Here is a 16,970-nt window from a genome sequence, read left to right on the forward strand (position 1 = left end):
GTGTGTAGACACTTCATGGGGCCCTCCTTTCAAAAGAGCAGTCCTCAGAGCACCTGATTTTTCAATCCCTGACCCATTCTTTCAAAAGAAAGGGGAAAGTGTGGATGCGCTCTTTCGAAAGATCGGATCACTCTTTTGGTCCACTTTTTTGTTGGTGGATGCACTCTTCTGAAAGTATCAGAGAGAGAGCCGTGTTAGTCTGTAGCTTCGAGAACAACAAGAAGTCTTGTGGCACCATATAGACTAACAGATATTTTGGAGCACAAGCTTTCGTGGACAAAGACCCACTTCAGCAGATGACCCCCCACTCATGCATCTGATGAAGCGGGTCTTTGCCCTCAAAAGCTTATGCTCCAAAATATCTGTTCGTCTATAAGGTGCCACAAGACTTCTTGTTGTACTCTTTCAAGAGAAGTTCTTTGGGAAGAGATCTTCCCAAAGAAGATACCTTTCAGAAGATCTCTGTAGTGTGGAGGTAGCCAACAAGCTTTTAAGAACTGTACTCAGTTTAAATATAGAGAAATAGCATTAGATTACAGATCAAAAGTTTCTGAAGGACTCAAATTAATATCAGAGCAAACACATTTCCAGAATTTATTTATTAAAGAGAAGTATGAACTAGTTGGCTTAACTGTTCTGTACTGTTCAGAGAGACAATGTGGGTGAGGTAAATTTTTTTTGTTGGAATAACTTCTGCAGACACAAGAGATATGACTTCACCCATCTTGTCTCTCTATTGTCCTGGGATTGACTCAGAATGATTAAATACTTTGAGTTTCCCTTGTACTTCACACATTTGATTGCATTCCAGTCATTTCATTCAGTCCCGACCTTGCTGAGTTAATTATTCCTGCAAATTCAGAGCTAGTTAATCTGTGCTTATTTGCTATCTATACCTGAGCAGACAAAATATTTTAATGTTACCCAACTGTTCCCTACTAAGTGCCTATATTGTACTTAGGTTTCATTAATTGTTGTTATTATGTGGGTGGTGTTGGTGGTTGTTGTGAGTTTGCAGGGCTAACAGTTTGAAAACACTTTTTTCCTGGTAAATTGAGCGTATTTAGTGTAGAAAATATGGCTATTTTTACAGAGTTGCTGGGAAATAGTTCTGCAATGGGGCAAGCTGAAGAAAGCTTATGCATCACCAACACAAGCTTCCTTTTGAAGTGCATAGTAGTGTATATTTGAAAACACAGTAATCATGGCCCAATCACAAGAGACAATCAACATCAAATTACAGTAATGCTGTTTCCTCTTTGCTTGCAACAGCAAAGATGGACTAAGTGATCTTACAGGTTTGCCTAAGCCCAAAGATCTGTGATCTTATTGCTGTGATTTTAAAATATATGTTGTAGACACTTGTCAAGAATGTCAGTCTGTTAGGCCAGAAGGTTATCTGCTTTAGCGAGAATTTAATTTGGAATGGATCCATGGTTCAACCAAAGTACATGGCAAACCTGTGACTTTACTGAGAGGCTCAAATTAAAAAAATCTATTTCATTTGTGCTATGATAGAAAAAGCAGGTGTACAAACAATTTACGTGCTGTGAATCTCAGTAGTAAAGAGAGGAAAGATGGATTGAAGGCAGATTGCAATGGATGAGCTGTAATACTGCATTATAATACAGTAATTCCAGATGTGTCAGTCATGCTAACTAGAATTTTTAACTGTTTAATTTCCTTGTAATTCATATTCCATTTAGTGGTTTAGGGCCTAGCCCAATGCCTATCGAATTCAAGGGGAGCTCTTTCACTGATTTCAGTGGACAGTGAATCAAGCTGTTACCATAGAACTACAACTTTAAATTTTTAAGGTCTAATGTCTTTCAGAGTAGGCCAACATTTTGGTCTAACATTGACAGTGTCTCCTTAAACTTCCTTGTAAACTGAATAATATTTTCTGATAGCATTTACTTGTGTTGTACAACATCTAACCCCAATGAAAGGCATGTAATGAGTGGCATAATTTTGTGAGTTATATTGCACACTTCATGGGGTGTCTTTCTGATCCAAGTGACCTCTCCCTCTTTCTGGATTCCACATCTCTTCTAAAACACTACTTCTGCAAAAACCTTTCCGGGATAATCCATTAAACTAAGAGTGCATATCCTCTCCGATTAACCTAATGTGAACATTTTCATTATCAATTGTCATCAAAAATGGCAGCAGTGGATAGATCTGAGAGTCCCTCATCTGATCTTTGTGTATCTTAAAATAATGGTAATGAAGAAGGGAACTAACTCTTCTTACGTTTTTAATTTGAAAAGATCAACAGTGGCATATATCTGCAAAATCACTCCAATCAGCATCATCTTCAGATGACTGTTGTAAGTGCAGAGCAACAATTATAATTTACATTCGGATGGTTAAGCCACATAATTGTGTTTGGAGGAGGAGAGCATATTGCTGTGATGCCTCCTTCACATTTGCGCAGCTGGCCCCAAGAGGTTGCTTGTCACATGGTTGGTTATAGCTCACTAATGGCCCACTGGAGAGTCCTTAATTTTCCATTTGTGCCACGAGCATCTGTATCTGCAGTTGTTCATGTGGGTGTGGCTTAGGGTTGCCCTGCACTCTGTGGGAGATCAAAGCCAAGGATTATCCATGTTATTTGTGACTTGTAAATTCCACTCAGCTTTCCAAGCTTCATCAAGGTTGAAGTTGAATTGCTGAAGATAAAACATGTAAGTCTAAAATGGCTTACACAGCAGGGCCAAGAGCTACCGAGGGGCAGGGGACCCTGGCTTCATGCCCCCAGAAGGGGCAGGGCCAAGGCTGGAAGGGCCTAGGGCAATTAATACTCAGCAGTCCTCCCCTCCCTCAGAGCCACACAGAGTGGTGGAGCAGTGCTGCCGCTGCAATTCAAAAGGGCCTGGTGCTCCATCTGCTGCCACTGCCATGCTAGACCTTGGGACAACTGCCCCCTTCGCACCCCCTCCCCACTCCATCACCAGGCCTGGGCTTATAAAATTTCAAGTAGTGGTAAGGGCCATTGTTGAGGTCTTGGTGGGTGTAAAGACATTCTTTTTCCATGATCCTCTGGAATTCCTACAAGGTTGCAGCATTGTGGTGAATAGATGCGGGGAGCAATGTGTGACAGCACCATCAGCTAAGGTGTTGGGGTCAACTTGAGGGTTCCAGTGATCCACTGCATCACAATGTTCAGTTCCACATCAACAAGTCAAGATGGCTAGTTTAGGGCCATACCCATGCACAGTGCTCACACATTATCACAATGGGTGCAGGCATGAGAGTGAAGATTGTGGTTGTTTAGCTACAGGCACATAAATAAGTGTGATGTGCATCTGATGAAGCAGGTCTTTACACACAAAAGTTTATGCTCCAAAAGTTCTGTTAGTCTATAGGGAGCCACAGGACTTTGTTGAAATATCCTCACCTGAGGTGATTGATATGGCCCTGGCCATGGGCTGTGGTGTCTGTGTGTTCATCCCCACATCTTAACCAAAAGCCTTGGGAACTAAGCATTTTAACATCTATGTTGTTTAATTCATGACTTTATTCCCTATCAAGCCCATAGGAGTACTCTATAAAAATCTACGGTAAAAAATCCCCTTTGAAAAACACCATATAGAACTATCTAGAATGAAGTAAACAAGAATGACAGTTAGAAAATGACGGTGTAAATATTTATGAGGGGCAATTAATATGTATAAGTTACAGTTTGGAATCCTAATAGTTAGTTGGTTAGTTTTGGATACCTACTAAATATGTAACATATAGCTTTCCTCGGTTGCTTTGGCAACCAAAATGCAACATGGACTTCAAACAGGTCCTCACAGGCCCTATAAAGTTAGGAGCTTGAGGCCCTTGCTCTGACTTCTTCTGGGGATCTGGACCTGGACTGAGCTGAAATCACTAAAGAGCTGAAGAAGAAAGAAGAAAAGAAGATGACAAGCTTCATGTCAGTCGTCGTACCCTAGCCGCCGAGGGACGTCGAAGACCCGAAGAGGATGCCTTCAGGAACTTGGACTTTGTGCCCATAGTCATTGAGGGACAAATAAGAGCTCCTGATTGCAGCCATTTTGAAGGCTCCGGCTTTTCCCGGAGGGTTTGTTCCAGCAGGTGACGCCGCCTAGCGAGCGTGCGCCCTGTGAGAGGGACAAACCGCAGCAGCGGTCCTGCCCTTCTCCTCCTCGACCATTGCCGTGGCCAGTGGGGAGAACCAAGGCCGTTCTGAAATCACTACAAATTTGCTTGCTTATTTGCAAATTTGTTACAGGAGGTTTTTGTATCCCAAGTTGGTTCTTTTCCTCCTGGTTCTTTTCTTTAATCCTCTTTCCTGTCAGGCCTAGCGCGCCGTTGTAAAAACGCGCCTGTGCAGCCATACTTTCCTAGCTCCTGAAAGAAGCGATTGCAGGCCCAGCTCCTGGAAACAGAGCTAAGGAAGGAGAGGTAACAATCAAATGTACTTATAATGACCTGGTTAATGTGTGTATTTTACACATGTTGTTGTATCTTTGCTTGCTGCTGGATGTGCTAACCAATAGCAGCAACGCATTATAGGTGGTAGGCTGGGACTGCCCCAGTTCTGCTAACACAATCCGAACTGTGTAACCCTTTGTTTCTACTAGCCCATGTAAAGCACAGGGGGCGCTATTTATAGCCAGCCCAAGATATCTTCAACCCTCAGAGTATTCTAAAAGCATAATTTACTTTGCCAGTAAGAGGCAAGGATTAATTTGACTGGCCCGTAATAGGGACGGATATTGTATTTGGAAACTACCGTGAAAGGTGTTTCTTACCTTGGGCTAGCTGTTTAACTGGCAGTCCAATCTAGGGAGTCATCGTAAGAGGTGACCCCAAACCTCGGGAACTGTCGTAGGAGGTGGTCCCATTCCATCTGCTCCCACCTGTTCAAGAGAGAGGTTGAGCGCCCGGATCATCGTAAGAGGTGATTCCGGAATTAGGGTTGATAGCCTCATGGCTCTCCCCGCTGCCAGTGAGGGAATAACTCCCTGCAGCAGGTTACTTCTTATTCTTTGCCGTTAACTGGCACCTCTATAAAAGAGGATTGTGTAATATTGTGCTTTAACTACTTTTCCCTTGCAGCACTCAGCGAAGACATCATGGGATTCCTGGGATTCGCTGTAAGTAGTGGGACATTTTGAGGGTGCTGCTCATTGCAGCTTTACATAATTCAAGGGCTGGTGTCATAAATAGACAAATTCTGTGCTAAAAAACTAGTAGAGGAAAGGGAAAACCTATAATCTGTCAATTTAGGTTTATCCTCGTGTGTAATTCCTCTCCCCTTAATAAATTCCTCTTGTGGTTGCACCTTTAAAGGGACTCATTCGTTCTTTCAGGGCAGACAGTATTCAGCACCATTTCTGCGGATCCTATCACAACCCTGTAAACCCCATTGTGAGCGACCACCGTGTACACCGCGCTGGGTTGTGGGGTAAAATCCAGTGAGACACTCTACCAGCATCTCTAAGGGTGTGGTTAGGTGTCTCGGGGGCAAAAAATCAAGAAAAATTTAAATTTGGTGTCATGCCTCAGTTTCCCCAAGTGCACACACATTGCTTAACAGCATTGCTCTCCACGATAGACTTGTTGTTTTTTAAAAATAGAGCAGAATTGCTAAAAGGTGGCTGCTGCAAATATTTTCATTGCAAAATTTGGCAAATATTTTTCTCACAGATATTACATCAGATTACATCACAATCTTACTTGTCCGTGTCCTTTAAACAGGTCTTATGCATAGACTGGATGCTAAATCCAATCATTAATGTGTGAGACAGCAGGATTAGTTCTGCTTTAAATGCAAATGTCAATGTACTATATACTTAACTATGTACTTGGTAGGGGCACCCCCAATAAAGCCAAATCCTGAAGTCTTCTGCTGAAGGAAAACTTTCACTGAAGTCGGTGAGAGTTTGGCCTGCATTTTGCACTACAGTGGTTTCATTTTTTCACAGCAGAAAGTTTTCCTTAAGGAATAATGAAAACACATGGGGAGACTTTAGGACGTTGCTGGTTTATGTTTCTTTAATATTTAAAAGCTGTAAAACAGCAATCTGAAAGTTTGCAGCACTGAAGAGACCCATTTATTAATGCTTTCTGCATTGCTCTGCTTTATTTGCCTGACAGTGGTGGGGGCAGGGGAGTTCAGCAGCATAATTATAGTAGGAATAAGGAAATCAGTGGTGTATTCTTGGTCCAATTCAATAGGTCCCAACTCTTTGCTGAATAACTGCAGTGGATCAGTTGGAGTTAATTATTATACAGGATTAATCTGCAAATCACTGCAGTACATCAAAGTAATATGGAAGGCCTGCCTTACAACACAAAAGGAAAGAACTGTAAAGTTAAATCAGAAATTATGTGTTAGCAAGCCCTCAACTCGCTCTCTTGCTACTACGAATTGCAGGACAAAAGAAACCTGTTGTAGGATCAGACACTGGTGAGTGACCCCCATCTGCAACAGCAAGGAAAAGGCTGATTAAGGGAGCTCCTGTAGCATCAACTTTGTATTGCTGATGGTTTCACTAGTTAAATTAGAAACCAATTCAGTGGTATGAGTGACTGCAGTGAAGCTAATTACAAAGTAAGGCCCAACTCAGCATGTGTATGGGTCTCAGAATGAGGCCACAATGGACAGCTATATTGAGTAGGAAAGGTTGTTTTACATAATATCATTTCAGGTTCAGGCTGTGCTTTAAAAGTGATTTGCCAAACACAAAACAAAAACAAACAAAAATCAAGCAATGCCTGTACCCCTTTTTTTGCTACTTAATGGTATATGCAGGGGGTCTGAGAATGCTACCATAATATGTTTTTATATAATATATATTAGAAATTCAGGTGTTGCTAATCCAAGTTTTCATGAAAGATTTTATAGATGCTTAGGGAATAAAATGGAAAATGGGTCTCATCCACGGTTTGATGAATTTAATGGAAATACACTCCTTGACTTCAGTGGGCTTGGAATCAAACCCCACAGCATCACAAGAAACAGATTAACTGAGAAGGGAAAGGGTTTTTTTTTGTTTGGTTTTTTTTTAAGAGTTACTACATTTGAACTTTCAAAAAAGAGAACACCCTTAAGAGGGAGTATATCTGTATCAGTATATACCACCTCACACCGTATTAATGTACTAGATATCCTTTAACCCATTAATCCAATGTGAGTTGGTAGATAGTGATACAGGGGTGTCCTCTTTTTCATATGGTAACCCTATTTTTATTAAAAGTATTTTTGGTTTTCAAAACACTGCTGTAAAACACAAATTTTCCCTAAATACGTAAGAGAAAAAGCTATTTAACAAAAAGATTCATCTCTCCCCCTCCACCCTGTCACCCACATGGCTAACAATTGTCCTCTAAAAGACCTACTGCAACTATAAGGTTAGATTTTATAATCTTAATACTTAAACAGTAAAAAACCACATGCATCTCTTTATGGACTTCTTTGTGGCTCCCAATGCTATAATTACAAAGCAAAACAAAAAGCAAAACAAAACCTTCCTGATTATTTTCAATAAATGATGAACATCTAAAAGCCCAACAATGAACAATTCCTATCTAAATAGCAAACCATGTGTGATCTTGAAATGTTGGATAACTCCCCCTAGCGTCCTCCAGAGACAGACGGTTCGGGAATGAAAGTCAGGAAGACAGTGGTAAAAACACACACACAAAGTGTGAGGAAACAGAATATCTGAAAAAAAAATTGTGAACATTCTGCAGCAAATATGTATCACATTACACATAATTGTGTGTGTGTGCCCCTTTCTTAAAATAGGGGTCGCAAACAGTATGGTTTGACGTTATTTATTAAGGACCATCTCATATTCACCTGCATTGCGGCTCTTGAATTATTGAGTTTTTTACTGACCTAACCAAAATAGCAAGAAGAGCCATTTTTTTCTATCAGCCCTGGTCTAGACCACCCCTGATAGATGTCTATCAAACCTGCTCTTAGTGATGGAGATTCTACAGCCTCCCCAGTCAACCACCATGTATCTTCAGTTTGTGTAGATTGTTGTAACTTCATTGAAGTCAGTGGTGCTAAAACCACTTACACCAGTTGAGAGTCTGGGCTAGTACATTTGAAAAGACATGATAAACACAATAGAATTAACAATACGTCGTAGACTGCCTGCTTCATCTTCATCTTCCTGGAGTCCATTACATTACAAGGTCTGCGCTCAACCTTGCTGTGTTTATAATACAGCACTTATTCATCGACTATAGTAAACAATTTTATAACAACATTTTGGGGCAGATGACAAAAGCAAGAAAATTCAGCATTTGAGTGATACTTTGCATCTTGTATTCCATTTGTCCTTCTTCCTGTATTGCAAAGGTCTCAGAAAAGTGAGTACAATGTTGCCTATTATGGGTCAGATGCTACCCTAATGCAACACCATAGATCTCATTGGAAAAAATTGATTTTATTTGATTATGGACTCAAGAATAATAGGGAGACTAGCCCTGTAATAAACCTTGCTTTCTCCCACTCCCAACTCAGTGTGTGAAAACTTTCCACACTTAAGCCAATGGGAGTTTTGCCATAAACTGAGTCAGCATTTTGCCCTCCGGGTTTTGGCAGTGAACTAAAAATAATGGCCTGATTTGCTTTCACTCACACCAGTTTTACAACAGTGTCACTTCAGCGGATCTACTTGCAGTTTAAGGTCCCAATCCTTTTCACGTAGAAATAAATGGCAAAATTCCCAGTGGGTGAAATCTTGGCTCCAGTGAGCTCAAAGGGAATCTTACTATTGTAACAGTGGAGCCAGGATTTCCTCCACTGATTTACATGGAACTAGGAAGAATCCCTAAAACAGTAAATGGGAAAGAAGGCTGACAATCAGTAGACTATATTTTTAAAATAATAAAACTAGTTTTGGGCAGTCTAGATTTTAGGATGCTTATCTGACATTTTGGGTGGGGCTCCTGTTACACATGGTAAGTTGAATCATGCCTGAATCAGTTTCTGTAACTATCTTTAGATGACTTTTCTTGCTAAGTCTGCTGTTTCCTTACCAAAGAATAAAGAGGGTTTTGTATCATCATCAGTCAGGGTTACATGAAATAAAAAACAATAAAAAAAAAAACGCTAAACAAACTGCATTGACTGTTAGTTCCTCTGGACAGATTTGACAGTTCCACAGAATAGGGCAGATCGATCCCCAGCTGGTATAAGCTGTCACAGTTCTATTGGCTTTACTGGAGCTATGACAATTTACAACAGCTGAGGATCTGCCCAGTGGGTAAAATCATGCTTGGTTTTCCACACAAAAGTCACACACTGCTCATCAAGAAATTAAGGGCAATTATTCATGTGCACTAGTATTTTCACAACTGGAATTGAATGCTGTACTGTAACAGGGCCCACTCACTTGTGAGCACTTCTCTGTAGCGAAGGGGTGCAATATAAGGTCTTTGATCATCTCCAAGGCTCTGAGGCTTGTATCTGACTAGCCCTGTCCACGGTGCTGTCAGCTCTTGTGTTAGGTTATGCGCAGTCTTTGGTGCCCGGGCCTTGCCCAGGTCTCCGTTCAGTTCACACTTGGAGCTGTCCAAAGTGCTGCTGCTCTCCCAGACAGGAAAGAGATCTGCAGGGGGTCAAGCTCTGGAAAGGAACTGATTGGCCCTAGCCCAGCCACTTCTTTCATATAGGCCTGCCAGATCCTGATTGGCTGCTATAGAAAAAGCCACTCTGTCCTGCTGGGAGGACCTCTCTTCTGCTCCTCTTGTGGGCTAGGATGTGGCAAGGCCCGGGCCTCCTGCAGAGCACTGGGGCTTAGTCTGCTCCACCACATTTACCCAGTAATGTACAGAGAAAATGGGACAAAGTATAAAAGGATTTTCAAAAAATAAAATTTTGTTCTACATTTTTATCATGTAGCAAAATGGAAGGAAACTAATCAGAATTCAACCAATATTTTACATTCTTTCCAGAGTTACACAGAGCTCTTTCATCTGGCTGTGCAGCTCAAAAGTGTGTCATTTTCACCAACACCCACCTTGTCTTTCTAATACCCTGGAACCAACATGAGTAAAATGACACTGAAAACTGTGTTCTTTTGGGACTCACCAGATTGTGTTCTGATTGCACAGGGTCAGCCTTCTGAGCCTACAACCAAACTTGAGTAATTCTTTTCTGCCTACTTATCTCTCTCATCCTCTGTTAATTAGATCTGATGTTTTTCATAACCTTTTGTTCTTTAATGTTTTGAGTAATATGTGTAAGCCCAAGGATGGTCACATTTCAGTAGTGAGTGAAGTATTTTTTATACAGCAACTCCCCATTTAATGGACCCCAGTTGATGAAAATGCTCAAATAAATGAAGGTTGCATATATTCCTGGAATTTTAGTATAGTTTTAGTTTTCCAGTGGGATTATCCCACTGCCCCAATATCACCTTTTTTACCTGTGGTTTTGCGCTGATATTTTTTGCACATTGTGGACTATGCCAAGATCTGCATTTGGAAAACTTACAGCTCCATAGCATGTTCTGGCTTTTTCTCAAGTTGTTTGTTCATTTTTTTTCTGTGCAGAATGCAACATTGCTTAAATAGGAGCTTAGGCTAATATTGGTGTGCTAGGTGAGGTGACTGACAGTGTTCCCTCTGAGCTGAGTGTTTGGGTAGCCACCCATGAGAGATTCAAATGCTAAATGATTAGCAGAGCACCCATAGCCAGCAGCATGTGTTTCTCTTGATGGTGCACATCTGCACATGCCTTATTACACATAGAATTTATTCTACACATGGATGGAAACAATAGAGGGAACACTGGTGTCTAGCTAAAAAGTTCTTGCCAAGTTTGATATGAATTTTTGCCATTGTGTTTCTCTTTAGCCATGGTCAGAACACCTCAGCCTCTGCTCAGTATTTGAGTGAGTACTTTTGTTTCCATGTATCAGGACCTAAAAAAAATATTTTAAAAGGTCATTGTATGTAATAAGGCCACAACTGAAAATATTTAAAGGACCTAAAGCTGTAGCTAGGAGTGTAATGCCCTTTTCAAGAACTCTAAACAGAGACTGTTTCACTTACAGGTTTTCATGGATGAGCTTAACACTGCAAGGCTGAAGTTGTAGATATTTCAGAGGCATGTGTAGATCTAACAAAAAAACTCAGTATTATTGAAGAATGTGTGTTTGTGTGAACAGAAAAGAAATGTCTAATAATATGTAACCTGACAGTTTCCTTATAAATTAACATAAGAACTCTGCAATTGCTTGGGATAGTCAAGGCAGAGCCATACAATTTTACCAAAATATATACGGAGGAAGAAAATCAACCAGCCTACTCAATTGTAAAACAATCATCTGAAGTTATCATTACCACTGCCTAGGACCACAATGAAATGACTTTTTAACATGTTTTTTTTTCAAAGTCCTAGTATATGGAGAAAAACTATTTACTCAGGCTATGTCCTCATGGCCAAGTTATCTCAAAATAACAGCAGTTATTTCAAAATAACATTGGCTTTGTCTAAATGATGCACATGCTAGTTCAAAATAAATTCAAAATAAAGGGTGCATTATTTCAATTGCGGTAAACCTCATTACCAGAGGAATAATGCCTACTTCCAACGGCACTATTTCAAAATAGTACTATGGACTGGAAATGCTATTTCAAAATGTATTTTGTTTTATTTCAAAATAGGGTGTCATGTACATACTGACCAGAGGCTGAATTGTTTCTGAATATCATATAAATACTCCCAAAATCACCTGAAGTGCCCATACGTGTATGTGCATGTGAGAAGGAGAGTTGATTTTGTTAATAATGTAGTGTGTTAACTATTAATTTATGATTTGTTGTACTGTTTGCTTAAATGTTAAATATAGCCCAGCACCGAAAAGTTACACATTTAAATAAGAGTTGTAGGTGTCCACAGTATCTAGTGTATAGCTAATCAGAAAGCAGAAGCTGGTGTCTTTATGCAGTGGTGAGGGTACAATAATATTTTGCATTTCTACCAAAGTAGACTTATTCCAGACTTTAATTAATTAAGCCTCCCAATGTTCTATTATCCCCATCTGCCAAGTGAGGAAAACCAGCTCAAGAAGAGCCATATTTTCAGAAGTATTTGAATGCCTCTAACTGCAGCAACAGTCTCTGTTGTCAGTGGCCATTTTCAATGGTGTGAAGTGAGCTGCTGGAACGCAACTGGTTTGAAAATCAGGTGTTGATCAGCATCTCAAGTTGTGTACTCTGACTCAAAGCACCTTTGGAAATTTGGGCATAGAAAATCTGTGGCAGAACCAAGGCTTTCAGACTCCCAGCCCTCTGGTTTAATCACAAGGTAGCTCTTCCTCTATATACACTTATCCCTCACTATGCGAGTGCAATTGGTTCCCAAATTTCTGCTTATAGGTGAAAACTCATAAGAGTGACACTAAATTCACATTAAAATACATATAAAAGTCTCCAGTTCATTCCAAGTGCTTATAACTTGACATAAGCTAGTTGAGTTTAGGTACTTTTCTGATGTATTTGAATAGTTTGGCACCAGAAATAGGATGTAGTGTATGTATGTAGAGCAAGGATTCCCAACCCATCGGTCAGGACCCAAACATGGGTCCCATTAGATGTGTTAAGGTTGCCAGCTGGGCAGTTCCCAGCTGCATGTGGCTGTTAAAGAAGCCATTTGCAGTTTCTTGACACTGCTGACTCAGGCAGATATCTATCAATAGAGACAGCTGCTGGAGATGGCAGGAGGGCTGGGGGAGCCACACAGCCTAGCAGCCCTGGTGAAGAGCCTGTGGAAGGAGGATTGTCTAAGGCTGGGGCTGTTTAGGTATAAAGGGGAAGGTCTAAGGCTGGGGGCAGTTTGGGGCTGCTGGGGGGGGTGTAAAGCTGGGGCCAGTTTGGGGCTGCTGGGGAAGTCTAAGGCTGAGGGCAGCTTGGGGCTGCTGGGTGGGGTCTAAAGTTGGGGGTAGCTTGGGGCTGCTGCAGGGGTTAAGGCTGGTGGCAATTTGGGACCTTCGGGGTGTTAAAACCTGGCTGAGGGTGAGGTCTGTGGGGCGGGCAGGGGGGAGGACTTATACAGTAAAGCCTCTAATTACCCAGGGGTTGTTCCTGCATCCACTGCAAAACATAAATTTTCCTGCAAGGGGTGGGGAGCCAGGAACCACCAGAGCTGGTTAGTTTCCTGGATCCCAGAGTGGCAGGAGCTGGGAACCAGGGGCAGGCTGGTTCCAGTCTCCCCATGGCTTGTGGGACCTGGAAACTGATCAGCTCAGGGCTGGTCAGTTTCATGTTCCTGCCATTGCAGGGGAGGGAACCAGCCTAAGAGCCTTCTCTCTCTCTTCCCCCAGCCTCAGGGCTGTCAGACAGCAGCATGTCTGAGGGAAGGTAGGGAGAAGGCTCCAGCCATGGGGCTGTGGTCTCCCTGACCCCCCAGCCAGGGATGCTGCAGCTGACTCAGACAAGCGGGGACAGTTCACTCATTCAGTGAAAAAGGTATGTATGTATGTCCCTCGTTTTAAGAACATAAGAACATAAGAACATAAGAATGGCCATACTGGGTCAGACCAAAGGTCCATCGAGCCCAGCATCCCATCTGCCGACGGTGGCCAATGCCAGGTGCCCCAGAGAAGGAGAACAGAAGACAATGATCAAGTGATTTATCTCCTGCCATCCATCTCCTGCCCTTGTTCTGAAGGCTAGGGCATCATACTTTATCCCTGGCTAATAGCCATTTATGGACCTAACCTGCAAAAATTTATCAAGCTCTTTTTTAAACCCTAATAGAGTCCTGGCCTTCACAGCCTCCTCGGGCAAGGAGTTCCACAGGTTGACTGTGCGCTGTGTGAAGAAAAATTTCCTTTTATTAGTTTTGAACCTACTACCCATCAATTTCATTTGGTGTCCCCTAGTTCTTGTATTATGGGAAAAGGTAAATAATTTTTCTATATTCACTTTCTCCACACCATTCATGATTTTATATACCTCTATCATATCGCCCCTCAATCGCCTTTTTTCCAAACTGAAAAGTCCCAGTCTCTCTAGCCTCTCCCCATATGGGACCCTTTCCAAGCCCCTAATCATCTTAGTCGCCCTTTTCTGAACCTTTTCTAATGCCAATATATCTTTTTTGAGGTGAGGAGACCACATCTGCACGCAGTACTTGAGATGTGGGCGTACCATAGTTTTATATAGGGGAAGTATGATATCTTTTGTCTTATTATCGATCCCTTTTTTAATAATTCCTAACATCCTATTTGCCTTACTAACTGCCGCTGCACACTGCGTGGATGTCTTCAGAGAACTATCCACTATAACTCCAAGATCCCTTTCCTGATCTGTCGTAGCTAAATTTGACCCCATCATGTAGTACGTGTAATTTGGGTTATTTTTTCCAACATGCATTACCTTACACTTACCCACATTAAATTTCATTTGCCATTTTGCTGCCCAATCACTCAGTTTGCTGAGATCTTTTTGTAGTTCTTCACAATCCCTTTTGCTTTTGACTGTCCTGAACAACTTGGTGTCATCTGCAAACTTTGCCACCTCACTGCTTACCTCATTTTCTAGATCATTGATGAACAAGTTGAACAGGATCGGTCCCAGGACTGACCCCTGGGGAACACCACTAGTTACCCTCCTCCATTGTGAAAATTTACCATTTATTCCCACCCTTTGTTTTCTGCCTTTTAACCAATTCCCGATCCATGAAAGGACCTTTCCTCCTATCCCATGACCACCTAATTTACATAAAAGCCTTTGGTGTGGGACCGTGTCAAAGGCTTTCTGGAAATCTAGGTATATTATGTCCACTGGGTGCCCCTTGTCCGCATGTTTATTAACCCCTTCAAAGAATTCTAATAGATTAGTTAGACACGACTTCCCTCTGCAGAAACCATGCTGACTTTTGCCCAACAATTCGTGCTCTTCTACGTGCCTTGCAATTTTTAGTTTTAGTGAGTCCTTGTAAGTAAAGTACTTGTTAAACAAGGGATGAATGTATTAATATCTAGTCTGAGTGGCTGTAATGTTTGAGTGATAACTGTTCAGTAACACAGGAGTATCTATAATAATGATACATATATCCATGCAAAATTAAGATGTTTATATAGGTGACACACTTCTTTACAAAATTTTTATAAGAACTTTTGTTGTAGCAATTATAGTTTATCTGATAATTATAATATGAAGAATGAACCATGTTGATTCTGTAGTTGGTGGCTGTAGTTCCCATTTAATCTAATGTGAATTTTTCCTGCTTATGCCAAGACTCTAACAATGTATTAACACAAGATATCCATCTACAAGTCAGTCTCCCATTTCATGTTCCTCAGGCAGAATAGCTCAACTCTTCCCCAAACCTGCACAGAATAGTCCCATTTGCTAGGAACATACTTGTGCCAGAGCACATTGCAGGAAATGGCAAAACGTCTGTTGACTTCAGTGAGGCCAAGATTTCACCCGTTGTCTGTAATTTGCAACAAATAGCAGTAGAGGTTGAACCTTCTAGTCTGGCACTCATGGGATCTGCCCAACCAGAAAATTTGCTAAATCACAGGAGGTCAATATTGTCTAGCAGCATTACCAACATTTGCACAGCTTGATGGGCTCTTGGAAGACATTTGGGGTAAACTACAGCTAAATAACAGCACAGCACACTGAGCGCCAGGACCAGTGGCTGTAAACAAACTTTATGGGACCACGGGAAAGTTAGCCACACCCATGATAAGTGGACATCTGACTAACTAAAATCACACCAGACCACAGATGTTGCCAGATCAGAGAGTGACGCATTAGAGAGATGCAACCTGTAGTAGACCAACAGTCTTACAGGCTGACTCCAGTAGTGGCCACTGCAAGAGAAAGTGTACCATCATCTCCTACCCCTTTAGTGCATCAAGAGAAAACTTCTTGTTGACCCCATGAGGTAAGCCAATTTTGCTGTGAATCATGAGTTGGCTAGTCCTGGTTTATCTTTCCAACTTGTGTAATTGCATTTGCTATTCTTATTCATACAAAAGTTTTGCTCTCTTTTGAAACCTTGTGAAGTGATGCTTATCAATAACATTTTGCATACACTGCCTAAACATATTTATGTTTGTGTCTATCATTTGTGTTGCCTTCAAATTTCATTGTGTGTCTCTTTGCTGCATTATAGCAAAGTGAAATATGAGAGCTTGACTGGTTTGCTCTCTCCCCACATTCATAATTTTAGCACACTTTTACTATGGTCCTTTTGACCTTCCCAAAGTAAGTAATGCCTCTTCCTCTTTTGTCACTGTTCTCTTCCATTGACTGCCTTTATCTGTGGCTCATATCCTTCCTTAATTCCCTTTTATTTTGTTTCTGTCTATCTTTACTATCACTGTAAGCTGTCTACTGTAAAATTAATCAGGTTAGCTAATGAAAATGCTGGCATTAACATAAAGTTCAGTTAATTGTGTCTCCTCTATTTTATGAGGAAATGTCCCAAGAAGAACGTTGTATTCTGATTAGCTGAAAGGTTTTTCTTACAGTAAAATAATAATAATAGTAAGCAGTAAGACACAATGCACAGAAGATTTCTTGGCAATTCCAGACTGTTGTGGACTGTGCTAAGAGAAGCAAAATAACTGCCTGGAGTTCTCCCTCACAATTAGGAAATAGAAATTGCAAAACGGATCACTTCGGCCTTGTGCATGTTGGGTGAAATCATGGCAGCAGATTCTGCCCAAGCCCCTCTGCGCTGTTAGGCATTTTGTCATTACTTTGTATTATTGTCATGAGTACAGCTCTGTGACAGTCAGAAAGCGCTCTCTCTCTCTCTCTCTCTCTCTCTCTCACACACACACACAAAATCTCTGTGTGTTGCATCCCAAATTTCACAGCCCTTTCCTAATCCATAATTTGATGTTACAATTGGAACATGTTATCTAATTATAAATTGTTAACTTCTCCTCTTTGGGTAGACAATGCTCAAAATTCCCCAGTGTTCCAGATTAATAAAAATTGCCTAAATTGGCAGCTCTGAC

The sequence above is a fragment of the Carettochelys insculpta genome, chromosome 13 (genome assembly GCF_033958435.1).
Source record: "Carettochelys insculpta isolate YL-2023 chromosome 13, ASM3395843v1, whole genome shotgun sequence".
Classification (NCBI taxonomy): Eukaryota; Metazoa; Chordata; order Testudines; family Carettochelyidae; genus Carettochelys; species Carettochelys insculpta.